Source organism: Mixophyes fleayi, chromosome 12 (assembly GCF_038048845.1).
Source record: "Mixophyes fleayi isolate aMixFle1 chromosome 12, aMixFle1.hap1, whole genome shotgun sequence".
NCBI classification, from domain to species: domain Eukaryota; kingdom Metazoa; phylum Chordata; class Amphibia; order Anura; family Limnodynastidae; genus Mixophyes; species Mixophyes fleayi.
In genome coordinates this window covers 23,730,447-23,744,948 of record NC_134413.1, presented here as the reverse complement: position 1 = coordinate 23,744,948, position 14,502 = coordinate 23,730,447, and the positions used below count along the sequence as shown (strand labels likewise).

The window sequence follows — 14,502 nt, the reverse complement described above, 5'->3', positions numbered from 1 at the left end:
GCTACTGGATAGCTGGAGGCAGTAATGAGTAAATATGGGTGTACTACAATACTTGGTACCCTAGGTGAGGCTTCAGCTTGCTCCAATCACCACTCTGCCAGAGGAGACAATGTCTTGCCATGGAATGGTCAAACATCAACGAACTCCCTTCCATTTAGCCCAGAAATTCCACTAGCCCCAGTGTTCGGTGCATGATAGTGGGAGTACGATATAACTTCACAGGACAGTCCCGTAACACCAGAACAGTTGGGAAACTCCATTGAATTTTATGTTTCCCTCTATAAGACTCCCCAGAAAATTTAACCTCCCCCCTCCACCACTATGTAATTAATTTGCCTCTTTCTCTTCTAGAATTTATTGCCTCCTTACTCTCCCCAGTAATTTATTTATTCACCACCTTTCTGGTATTCACCCGTCTCCTTCACCACCCACTCTGCAAATCATTCCCTCCTACCCTCTCCCCCTTCTCCTACCATTTCTTACCTGGTAGAGCAGGCGGGCAGAGGACAGGGATCTCAGGCTCTTTGGCAATGTGATCATACAAAGTAAGATACAGCAGGGAAGAATCTTCCTCTTCTCCATTGTCAACCAATGAGGAGTGTGTGTTTAATTAAATTTAGGACGGCCGTCGCTAAATAATAATATAAATAAATAATAATAAAAATAACATTCAGTGTTTAAGGTACCCCCTAAACCTTGCATCTCTAAGCAATCCCCTAAGGTCACCCAGTGGTAGATCAGGCCCTGTGTGTATGGTATATTTTTATTATTATGTCACACAAAGTCACTGATACTCCTAGCTGGCTTTAGAGACTGATAGCTTTGTAGAGTGCATAAGAAAGTACCTCATTGGAATTTTCAATGTGTGTTCAAACCGCTCAGTGAGTACTAGTTCCCCAGCTTACTGGCAGTCTACCAGATTCTATTGATACTAGATTGGGCAACTCCTAATTATTCAACAAATGTCCTACTCGAAGGATCTAACACCAAGCTTTTCTCCACTCCGACAAGGATATTTCTCACAGACCAACACCTTTGCTAACACTACTACTTAGTATTTGCCAATAGGAAACATTCCCTGTTAATATTCGTCACCAATGCAACTCAGCCCCTCCCTCCAATCAGAGCCTGCAAAATGTTCCTTGGCAAAAAATGAACAGCCAACAGTGGATATGGTAGGCCTAGCCAGAACTGTCTATGCCCCTGTGGGTAAAGATTTCAAATCCTCTACGGGGAAACCTGCAAGAAAACACAATACTGGGATCCCTTGGGTAGCTATGTTTGAATTCTTTTTGTCCTTGTCTTGCCAAAATGAGTATCTGCTTAAACCGCATGGTGGTGTTGGCTGCATTTCTCTTATATTATCTCATAGTGGAATGTGGGTCAAGCTAGCCAAAAGAAATCTAAGGATCAGTTTAACAGATATAAACTAAAAGGTAACGTATAAATAAGTTATTTGATCTTATTTGTGTCTGGTTTTCTTAAAATTTAATATAATATCATTGCCAATATGATGTCAATGTACAAAGAAGTGTTTAATTATGGGATAATAGGACGGTTTTATTATTATACATATAACATATTATATTATACAGTAAGAGTAAATGCAAGCACAATAGTATTAGATGACTACAAACCCTGAATTACGAAAATCAGTTATATATAATAATAATAATAATAAATATTCCAATATCTTGATTTTCATATTAATCCTGTAGAATCATCTACTTATGCACTTCATACTTTCAGTGTAAACAGGTGGGTGGTTTGAAAAAAGTAAATTTCTTGGCATTAATGGAATTACACTTCATTGATTCAAAATACTAGTATGTGAAATCCAAATCTCCAAATTATACTCAATAATACACATTAGTAATCTATTACAACACTTCTTATTCTAGATTCTATCGTTATAATTTATGAATACTGATATTAAAAATGAACAATGGACTAGGCTTCAGAGATCTATGACTAGTCCAAGAATCTCACATGGTAAACTCCGGAAAGAATTATAATATCCGTATAATCTACAGTAGTTGAAATCCCATATGTTTGGGATTTCCAACGCCTGTCTCAGTTTTTACCAGTGGAAATTTAAGCATTTGGACTTCTGATAGACCTGGATTAATAAGTTTTGCTAGAACAAATGCCCATTGTCATTTGGTAATAAGAAAGATAGTATTTGGTGGCTTTTAGGAATTTAGTAAAGGACTTGTAAAGTAGAGCTAACATAGTCTATGATCTAGTAGCAGTGATTATTATTAAATAAAATGCAATGTTCATGTATAACGCTCACGTTCCAAGCAGTATTTAATGGACAGTTTCCTGGAGCGCTATAGCCAAAGCATGGCCATCTGGTGACCTTCAAATTAGATGAATGTCACATAGCCACTCTCAGGCTGTGTCTAATGACGGAGAACAAGCAAAATATACACCAGCAGTTACATTATTTAAAACATTTGGTCCCAAACAACCACCCCTTCCCAAATGATGTGAGCATCCCGTAACAGTTGGTAGTCCAGAAGGTTTTGAGTAAAAAAAAAGAAAAGTCAGACTTGTCAGTCAAAATAGGAATAGGAGATGCTATGATCAGTGCAGGTTTTCAAATTTTACACATTAGACAAGCATAATGGAAATGTAACTCTATATGATTCCGCTTCTTAAGTGCCCCAGTTGGCAGGACTCTTATCAAGGAAGGTTCGCATCAGCACAGCTGTCGCATAGGACCCTCCTCTACAGATACCATAGGGGAGAAGATAGATCAGTACATCAATCAGCTCAGGAAAGGAGGGATAACCAGAGGATTAAACTTATTTTATAAAAGCAAAATGCCACATCTGTTTAAATTTCATGCTTCTTCGGTGTGTTTTGTCATCTATGGACAAGTCATTACCTAGCTGAGAATGATGAATATATATATATATATATATATATATATATATATGTGGGCATATTCAATTAGATGCCGGATCGCGGCAACGCGCGGAGTGCGCGGTAAAGGATTGCGCTAATGCGCGGAGTGCGCATTTTCCTTAGCATCCCTATGGGGTGCGAACGAAAATCAGCCTTGATGCGGAGCAGAGGATTACCTTCGCGCCTGGTTCTGGTGCGTTACCGCGATCCAGGCGCCTAATTGAATATACTCCACAGTGTGTATTTTAATTATTTCGTATTTTTCTTTCCTTTAACTTCGTGTTTCTCAGTATAAAAGAAACGGATGGTGAATGGTTTAGATAAAAGATTAGATATTCAGGGTGGTATTAAGCAATAAATGATGATACAACATTTCTAATAATTACAGTTATACCCAGAAAAACTGAAATATAAAAATATGCATTTAATTCTCTAATCAGTGAGCGCTCAGCTTTCTTAAAGTAGGACCCCGCCTTTATTTTCCTGTCAAATTTTTTGATATTGATTGTCCACCAGGCCATGTAATACAGATCATCTGGCAGCCATTCTTGTCACCAGGAAACAATCCACAACTGATATTCTTTTTTGCCTAATCAACCAAGTATTCAACCTGTTATTCCACTGCACCTTTATCCTGATCCTATTACTAGACACATGAATTTGTTTAAATCCAATTTACCCCATTGTTTAATGGACCAACAGTCACAGAGCTGAAAGAGCCTCCGTCACAGGATTTTGAGGGAATGTCAAGTGATAGCTCAGCACTTCTTCCAGCCTCAAGCCCAACCGGGACCCAGGTTCCCATGAACAAGTGTACGGGAAGCGGAGAGGGCGATATATCTGGGCTGCAAAGAAACAGGAGTTTGTTGTTTGACTCTTGTGTCGATAAACCTGTGATTGGTATTGCCATCAGGCAATCCTGGTATTGCCATGATTATCATCATCATCATCAACATTAATTTATATAGCGACAGCAAATTCCGTAGCGCTTTACCATGATGGTACCCGCAGTGAGCTCACCGAATGTGGAGAGACTTTGCAGCATGTTTCCTGCCTGAACTTTGTTGCAGAAGAGAAAAGTAGAACTCTAGGTCATGCAGGTAGTAAAGAGACCCATATCAGACTGCTCAAGGACATCCATCCCCAAAAACAAAAGGGCCACTAATACTATGCTAGCATGAACCTTCACCTTATGGCAGGGTTTCCCAAACCCAGTCCTCAGGGCTCCCCAACAGTGCAGGTTTTCCATATCTCCTTGCTGGAGCACAGGTGTATTCATTACTGACTGACACATTGTAACAGATGTGATCCAGAAAACCTGTACTGTTGGGGAGCCCTGAAGACTGGGTTTGGGAAACCCTGCCTTATGGACATCCAATATCTTGCCTCTTAATACCTAAATGGAATTCAGTGATGCTAAAGTCTCCTGACATTCTCTGACAAATTTGAGGAGGTTACCAGTGGCAATCAGATCCCAGGATGGTCCTCTCCCATGGGTAATGTGCAATATATATATATTAGAATCATTTATATATACAAAGCAGATCTATATCTTAGGGCAAAGAAAATTAGGCTCTTTCTCTGCCCGTTTGCATGCGTTAGACCGGCTTAGCGTGCTGGTGACAGCTTCAGGACGGAAGGAGCTGGGAGATTCAGGGAATTCTGTGCTGAAGGCAGACTAGGGACAGACAACTACCCAACTCTCTGACATGCAAAATGAGATTTCATGTTGCAGGATGAGATAATTACATGAGTTTAAAGGGACAGTTTCACCATTTAGGGGAGTGTTTCTGCCTTACCAGGCGACTGCAGAACCATTTCTTCCCCCACAACATAACTTGATTTGTACACATCCCCTAAAGTGGTGAAGATCAGGTGTTGGTCTATACTTTCAATGCAACGCTTTTTGCATCACCTAGGTGGACTTTATTACAGGAGAATACACATACTACCTGCCCAGAGGGAAGGCGTGTGCTCAATGCTGCGATTTGTGGCATAATACGGTGGGGAACGAGGCCAGTATGGCGCGATTCACTGCCCCACCCATGCCCCGCTTCACTAGGGAAGTGGGCAGGATGCGCAAAGGTGCACTGCTCTCTGGGTAGACCGGGAGAACTCATAGACATTCCCGTAGAGTAGGCTCTCTCTTAACGCTCTGTCTGTCTGTATTATACAGTATTGTTTTATTACTGTGTTTGTTCCCAATTGTAAAGCGCTACGGAATTTTCAAGTGCTAAATAAATTTTGATGTTGATGATGACGATGATGATAGAGTACCATATACCAGTTTCTGCAATCCCACAAGTGGTCGCACAAAGCATTTGTGTGAGGAAACTTCAAATAATTTTATCTTACATGGCTGCAAGAAATTGATGGACCTTTCTTGTCAACCTTTGGCACATGCACTAATTTTCCTCATTGTTAGTTTGGATTTTGTAACCTATCAGTTCGATTCCAATACATTTGAAACAGGCTTCAACCGAACAGAACAGTCACGCTATGGTTCGTGCAAACTATGATATTCACCTAATTTGTCTAAAATCGACCAAACTGTTCAACATTATCTGCTCTGAAATAAAAACAAATTTATTTCTTCAGATTTTTTTTACAATGAGACACATGAAAGAAAATTTTCAAAATAGAACATCTAGGTCTTTTTGATGTTAAATGGAAATACTTAAAAAAAAAAAAGAAATAACATACACTTGAATGATAGAGACATTAATAATAACAGAAATACATGGAAACTATTAGAAGCACTTCAAAGTTAAATATGTTATAGTTTCAAAGTGATTGGTTTAGATGAACATCATATAGACTGACGAGTGATTTCATTGTTTTGCTATGAGATACAGACTGGAGAAACTGTTGTACTGGCTGAATCTTTTCATGTGTATAAAAAAAATCATCATAAACTTATCATAAAGATCGAGAGTCCTGCAAACACATGACAACGTTGACAAACGATGAGACCTTGAAGTGATCCAGGAACTCCTGCTTCTTCAATGGCTTCAATACAATAATCTGTTTATCTGTTTGCGTGAGGAAAGCTTTCGAAACCTGTGGTTTTTACATCTTTCATCCTTTTTTTTTCTCAGATCAAATGACTGAGTCCTTGCAGGGATATACATTAGTCACTGACCCATTGCTCAGAAGTGTTTCACTCAAGCATGCTGACTTATGACTTCACTGTCTAACAACGATAGATGCACTCTAATACCTTCCTTGTACTTCCATTACAGGCTAAGCAAAACAACAGCTCTGGAATGGAACAGATAGAAGTCAACTGTACGAAAAATTGGAATATTCACTGAACTTTTGTGATGGGGCTAAAGAACTGTGGTATGTCACAACAGGGGGGCGATCATTTCGTCTGGGTGCAGCCTTCAATTGAAACTTTCAAAGTTGTTGGGTATTTATAATAAAAAGGGACCACATACAGCAGATAATTATATTTAGAAATCAGTTTATTTATGAGCAGCTCATTTGTTTTCATAATTGATGCAGCAAAGTAAAACAAATACAAGTGGAGTAATTAAATATAAAAATTCTAGTAAAATATGCCCTTTTAGTGATGTCATTCTTGTAAAATGTAGTGACTAGTGATGTAATCATTTATATGTGTAGAGTAGTGATGTCACTCCTGTAAAATATACTCTTATGTTGGTGATTAGTGATTTAATTACTTATATACAGTACTATATTGCTCTAGAATGTAAGCTCTGCAGGCAGCATCCTCGCTACCTATTGATCCACGCCTGTCTGTCTGACTCCCTCGTACGTACTGTCACGTCTTTTGCTGCACTTTGTGTGAGTCTCCATAACATTACTCATACTCATCTGTGCTACTTATGTGTATTACCGCCTCTATTTGTTACTTGCTTCTGTATTCGGCGCTACGGAATATGTGGTGCCTTATAAATAAATAGATAATAATAATATACCTAGTGGTGATGTCACTCTTGTAACATAGATCCTTATATTGGTGATTAGTGATGTAATTACTTATATATGGAGCAGTGATGTTAATTGTGTGGAATGGTTCATTTCTCAGTTCTCCAATTAAACGTCAGTGTAGATAAAATACAGCAATTTAAGGGGGTCATCTTAGAGTCCCTTGACCCATGTGAAAGAAGCAATCAGCCTGCGGCCTGGTGGTTTCATATGGTCTCGGACCTCTTTAATGACATCTAACATCCTTATATTATGCAGTAGGGGTACAGTTTTACTGGGGTTAAGTTTAATGGGCTATTCAGTCTCAACAACTGTCAGCAAAAAAACAGCATCTCTGCCCTTACATGCACATAGCAGGCAGTGTACTCTTCAAATTCCTGACACTTGAACCCTGATTTGTTTGGTGAATGTTGTTGGCAGGAATTTAGGCTGCTTGCTATGTGCAGGAAAACACTGCTTAATATGGATAATTCCCTAGGGTATAAACATGGGGCACAAAGTGCCTATATACTATTAGTCTTTGTGGCCCAAACTCACTAGGCCCCTGGTGCCTGTTGGGACACCATAGCACCAACATGGGCTATCGTCAGGGCCGTAACTAGGGCTGTGCGACAGGGGCGACCGCCCAGGGTGCAACGCTGAAGGGGGGCACAATTTAGCAATATTTTAGGTTCATTTGGTTAAAATTGAGGGCTGGGGGGGCGGCATTTGTCTTTCTCGTCCCAGGCGCTAGAATTCTAAGTTACGGCTCTGGCTATCGTTACGCCACTCAACACACACTGGGGTCAGTTTGGTCAGAAACCATTTAACCTACCAGTACCAGTTTTGCTTTTGGACTGTGAGTACCCAGAAGAAACCCACGCAAGCACAGGGATTTCATACAAACGCCATACAGATTGGCTGACAGGATGAAACTCATGGCACCAGCACTGTGAAGCTGCAGTTAACCGCTGTGCCACACATCAAAATATTATTATTGTTATTATTTTTGTAATTATTGTTATTCCTATAAATTATTCATTTTATTAATTTCCTGTTTCGTTTTTTTCTAGAATAAACCCTCAAAAGTATAGGTCTACCAAAAAATTCTGAGATACAATTAGGCATTTAAAGAATAAGCCTTAACCAAAATTCTATAGAGGTAAATCCAATATTACAAAGCATCCCATAACATTTACCAATACTTATATATTTAAAAGTTATTATATTATACCTGAACAGAACTTTAGATGTTTGGCTTCCAAGTAGCTAATATGTAGTTATCATTCTATGTTATCGCCCACTGAGAGGCTTCCTGCAAGTAACAGAAAGTGTGATTTGAACAGGATCGCTGTTTTTCAAGAACAAACTGAAAGGTTAGAATTCTTTCGCTGTCAACGTAACCGTAATACAATTGCAAAGAGCTGTCAAGCATGCTGATGTTATATAAGTAAATGTTAATAAAGCACACCAATCAATGTTGCTGGATTGTGTTTTTAACATTTTTTTTTAGCATTTGTAAAAAAAAACAAATGTAAAACTATAAAAATTGTAAAGAGCTCCGGAGTGTACTAATGCTATAACAACGTTATTAAATAGATAAATTAATGTTGTTGAATTGTTTTTCTTTGTTATTTGTCATTCATAAAACAAAACAAATGTAACATAAAATAGCAAAGACAATACTCTGAGGATACATATATAACATGGTATATTAGTCCTTTCCTTCCATACATGCCAACTCTCAAAACTTCTCACCCGGGGGAGAAGTCATGTGACAGGGGGCAGGAGACCCATCCCCACTATAAAATGACAACATTCACGCCATTGCATAACAGGAGTGGGGCTTAATGACGCGATTAAGCCCCACCCCGCCATTCAATGTCGTGAATTTTGGCGAATCCGGGAGGATTGCCTACTCTTCGGTAGTCTGGGAGGACTCCCCGAAATTCGTGAGCTTCCTGAAAATTTCGGGAGAGTAGACAAGTATGACTTAAACCATTTTTGTTACTTGTATTTTAATGATAATGGTTTTAGATTCTTTGTCCAGAATTATTTCACACATCAACCATAAGTTTTGTACTAAAAGAATACAATTTGTTATTTATGTAAAAATGTAGTAATTGATCTTGAGTTGGCATACCATTTCTTTTTAGTAAAATTATAGTACATTTTATAGTACTTATACATTTTTTTCAATATGTCTACAAAAATTCTACCATTTAGAAGCTGTTTACATTGACTTGAAACTTAATCCTGCGTGTGTGCTGTGTATGTGTATGTAAATGTGGAGGAGGGGTGGGTAGTGCGTGGAGTGTCTGAGATTACAGTCTCAGACTCTTTTCAGAAGTCTGGGTAAACTCACTAACCTGAAATGATGCAATTTATACACTGAGAGTCAGTCATATCTCATAACAACGTCAACAAACCATTTACTAAGTCATCTGTGCTCCAAAACAATGTCTGACTCAGGGAAATATATAACAGTGACCTTTATTCAGCAGATACACAAACTACAATAATATAAAGGGGAACAAAAATCCTGTGTATGTGAAATTCAATGTTTAATGTTAAGAGCACACCTATCTGCAGTCAAGAAACTGCATAATGGAAATATTGTATATTTTCATCATCTCCCGCATCGACTATTGCAATTCCATCCTTACTGATCTCCCCAAAGTCAGACTTGAACCCCTACAATCTATTTTGCACGCAGCGACTAAATTGATTTTCCTTGCAAACCGTTCTTCCTCTGCTGAGCCCCTCTGTCAGTCTCTATATTGGCTGCCTGTATTTCAACGAATCCAATATAAAATTCTTCTACTAACATACAAGGCCGTCAATAAAATTGCACCGTCATACATTTCCTCACTTGTCTCAAAATATCTCCCAACTCGACACCTCCGTTCTGCACAAGATCTGATATTCTCTCTAGTAAAGACAGAGCCGTAACTAGACTTTTTCGTGCCACTGGCACCCCCTAATCCCCTAATACTGGGTAATACATACAGACAGAGAGGTAAGAGAACCCTGCTCGCAAGCTTACAATCTAATATGTAGATCATTATCACAATAGTTTATTTGTAGAGCACCAGCATCAGAGACAGAGGTGCGCCTATAATGAGGTCAACAGAAGAAGCTGCCTTGCTGTTGTTTTTTTCTGCAGAACAAACTTTTTTTTTTTTTTTTTTAATAATGTATTAGTGGTGTGTACTTGTTGGTAGCTTTATTTTCCATATTATCTATCTCTAGAAGCCTCTGATACCTCTGTGCACACCTTTAATATATACAGTATTTAAATACAAATTCATACCATGCAATATAGAGCTCATGTGAAAAATAAGTTAAAAATCAAGGGCCTGATTCATTAAGGATCTTAACTTGAGAAACTTCTTATTTCAGTCTCCTGGACAAAACCATGTTACAATGCAAGGGGTGTAAATGAGTGTTCTGTTTTGCACATAAGTTAAATACTGACTGTTTTTTCATGTAACACACAAATACTTGATAGCTTATTTGTACACTGAAATTTAAAGTTGATATTTGTGTGCTACATGAAAAAACAAACAGTCAGTATTTAACTTATGTGCAAAACAGAAAACTAGTTTGCACCCCTTGCATTGTAACATGGTTTTGTCCAGGAGACTGAAATAAGGATCCTCTTCATTTAAGATCCTTAATGAATCAGGCCCCAAAACCTTAAATCATTATTATGTGCACACATTACAGATATAAAAATACATAATGATTGTTTAATTTTACATAATTTAGTTTAACTTAGATAGTTGGTAAAATAGTTCAATAGTAACTCTATCCAAAACTAAAAAGTGAGTTTGGTGGAACCACTAAGATAGTCAAAAATACAAAGTTTCACTTCCCATTGTTCTGCTGTTATCTCTATTTAGTGTGTGTCTCTACTGGCCCACAATCTGCTCTCCTACCAAAACAGATAGTTTTAAGCCAACAGTGTTGTCTATGCCCATCCCCATGAACTCTCTCTTTACATAAATGGGAACTTCATGGGGCGGAGATATCGGTAAAATCGCTGCCTGTTTAAATCAGGCAAGCAGTAGTAAGAGGAAGGAGCACAGCATCGGACTGTTGGAGTACATACGGGATTGGGAACCAAAAGGAAGTATAACTGTATAATTTATGTTATCTTAGTGACTTCAACCCAAAACTTTTTTTTCATCATCATCATCATCATCATATTTATACAGCACCACTAATTCCGCAGCGCTGTACAGAGAACTCTCACATCAGTCCCTGCCCCATTGGAGTTTACAATCTAAATCCCCTAACATACACAGACAGAGAGAAACTAAGGGCAATTTAATAGTAGCCAATTAACCTACCAGTATGTTTTTGGAGTGTGGGAGGAAACCGGAGCACCCGGAGGAAACCCACGCAAACACGGGGAGAACATACAAACTCCTCACAGATAAGGCCATGGTCGGGAATCAAACTCATGTCCCCAGTGCTGTGAAGTAGAAGTGCTAACCACTTAGCCACCGTGCTGCACATATTTTAAAACATTCTATGAAAATAATTGTAACATTTAAAATAAAAAAGGACCATTAACTGTTCTTTGTGAATAGATCTGATGATGTCCCAAGCTTGATAGGATTATCAATTTCCAGCTCTTCTTTACAATGTATAAACTTGCTATCAGTATTGGTAGTATAATAAATAATAGTTTTAGTTGCTACGCAATGTTGTCCTCCTTGATAACATCAAAGTACAATGATGACATTGTGGGTAATGCAGTAAAACAACCAGCAATATTTTGAATGTGTATATTTTGGGAACTGTGCCCAATATTTCCAGCTGGCTCCTCCCATCGTCCCAAATCATGCTCCAGTCCATCCCTCCCACAATACATTTACACAGCGGAGCCTGGAAAGGATGCTGGAGTTGGCTGCCAGATACTGAAGTTCCACTTGGGATGTTGTATTGAGTAGGCTTGTTCATTCATGGCAGCTAATGGGTTAATGAAAATGGAATGAACAAAACAAATGTTAAAAAAAGGTTGTAATGATTAGACGGGGGCTGTGCCATGTTATAACAATCTCAAGACTATTTTAAATTAAATTTCCAGTGAAGCTAACTGCCTGAAAAACAAGGGGAAAAAAAGCAGTTTTACACTACTTGTAAACTGCTCAGTTTTAAAAGGGTTGTAATTACAGCAATACCCGCCTAAGACCATCATTATAGAGGCAATCGTATTTCTTGTCACAAAGTATTCACCGAATATTCACTTTCAACAAAGCTTTTCTTCAAGGTTACAGCTTGTCTCTGGCAAACTGAATCATGCAGTTGTGCTGGGCTGGAATTCCAGTGTGGTTGTTCTGTCTGCATCTTGAGGTCACTGAATAAGCAATGCATTCCATTGTCTGAATAAATCAGTGGACTCTTGTTTGCACTCAGGAGAAGTCAATCCTCACAGTCACTGTACTCAGTTAAGGCATTTTGTTGACTAACATGATCAGAGCAGGGGGTATTTCTGATATCACAGCAACTGGGTCACTTCATAAACAACTACAGGTGTAGGTTAGAGGCACATGATCTCTTTTGGTGCCCTTGTATTTAGACTGTGTTTTATACACTGTATCTGACTGCACTTAGTAGGCAATGTCAGTGCTGAGATATTGACCACTTGCTTTGATAAGCTCTATGAATGTTGCAGGCAGCCTTAGCAGAAGTTATCAGCCCTAGTGAGCCAGGAACATTTACACTGCCTAGTATGTGCAGTAAAATAAAATTTGTAAACACTGAGCTAAATACACAGGTACACAAATGTACATGCCTTTATCTGTAGATGTATGCTAGCTAGACCAGAGTTGATCATCCTGTGTACACCAACCAAGCCTCTTAAATTCTAAACAACTCCCATCTCTGCCTTCACTGACACATTCTCCCTCCTTGCTTCATTTTCACCTCTATTCTTCACTCATCACTCTTCTGAGGGAAACCCTCTCCATCGGAGCCTCATTGGAGTAATAACCAATCCGGGCTCACTACAGTGCACAAATTCAAAATGCCCACAGCAAGTTACGATCAGATTGTTGTGATTTCTTCTGATTGGACCAAAGGGAATCTTCTCAGATTTGCTTGGTCCAGGGTCAGAAGGAGTCATGGCTGCTGAAAGTTTGTTGTTGTCGGGCAAGTAAGCGGTCTTCTTCTTCCCATAGTTGCCTCTTTACAGCAGTACTAGGAGGGGTGATGCAGAACCCGCTGATAGTGCATATTTTCATGAAATGATAATAACATTGAAATGCTGCAGATTCGGCCTATGTTCAACTATGATCTGGAATAATTAATAGAGGCAAGAACCATAGATTGACTTTTACATTCAATTAATGATTGGTTTGTAATGACCCATATATATATATAGATATAGATATAGATATAGATATAGATATATATATATATATATATATATATATAGATATAGATATATGGCCTCTTTCACGGCAATAGCACATTTTCCAGGATTTGCAGTGAGCCCAGCTATTTTCATCGAATCAAAGACGCCCACAACATTGGGCAGATGACACTGTTAATCTGAGGGGTATATCACTATTTCATCAGATAGATGGCTGCATAATCAGCTTCAGGCTTCAGGAATCGACTCATGATGTTTTGAAATCCAAATAGAGGTATATTGTATCAGGCAAAAGATTGCAAACTCTGGTCACCAAGGTTGTCCTTTCTTTGGCTGATGGTGTTAGAGGAATTTACCAGTAGCCGTTAGTTAAATCTACCATTGTCAAATACTGATTACTAGCTAAATTTGCAACCGGTTCATCGACCCATGGCATTTGATGTGCATCAAAAAAAGACACACCTTTTAAACATCTGAAATCATCGCATACACGGATGGTCCAACACCTCAATTCTAACTCCTTTTTAAGGCTACCTGGTTTGCCTAAGTTACCCTGAATGAATTCTGATTTACTACTGACCCCAAAGTACAGTAACAATATCATGTTGAATGAGAAGGGTACAACCCATGAAAGTAGAGAACACATCATGATTCCTTTTCATGATGGCCTGAACTTACACTTTTAGTTCAAAATAGAGGCTAACTGCAATTAATGCACCATTACCAGTCGCCAGCCTTAATGCTGTGGCTGCTACCTGTCTCTCTTCTTGCCAAGGTTTAGGCGATTCACATGGTATATCTGTTTCCTTTTACTCTGGCCAAGTTGTTGCACTTTTATAATTCACAGGACCAACAGACTAAATCATGTCATATGCTTCCTACCAGTGTGTGAACAATCCCGGCGCTCCCATTAGGCAAGGTTAGGCAGTTGCCTAGGGCACCGGGCTCTGGAGGGCGCCTGGAGGGCGCCACAGATTAAAAATTTCTTTAAAACTGTGCGGCGACCCCTGACCATACCTTTCACGGCCGCCGCACAGCTTCAGATACATCCACAGGGAGGGGGGGAGGGACTATTGCTCACCCCCGCCGCCTCTCTGCTCCGTCTCCTCCCCCCCACTCACTGACTGTCGGGCGTGACATCATCATCACGGCCCGACAGTGTCCGTGAGTGGAGAGGAGCAGACGGAGCAGAGAGGAGGCAAGTTAAGGTAAGAAAAGATGCACATTTTCAAAATCGGCGCCCCCACCCTGCACACTTACACACTATTTTG

The 14,502-nt window shown here is 39.2% G+C and overlaps 1 long non-coding RNA gene across 3 annotated transcripts in view; it reads right to left on the bottom strand.

Moving 5' to 3' along the window:
* Positions 1 to 14,502, bottom strand: part of LOC142109443 (uncharacterized) — a 54,692-nt gene that overhangs the window by 16,184 nt on the left and 24,006 nt on the right. For 2 of the 3 annotated variants that reach the window (XR_012680376.1, XR_012680379.1), the window contains 2 exons: positions 8,081 to 8,161; positions 5,573 to 6,174 (listed from right to left, as the gene is read on the bottom strand). This is a non-coding gene — a long non-coding RNA (uncharacterized LOC142109443). Of the gene's footprint in view, positions 1 to 5,572; positions 6,175 to 8,080; positions 8,162 to 14,502 lie in introns of those variants that run through there. The other variant, XR_012680377.1, reaches the window with a different exon arrangement.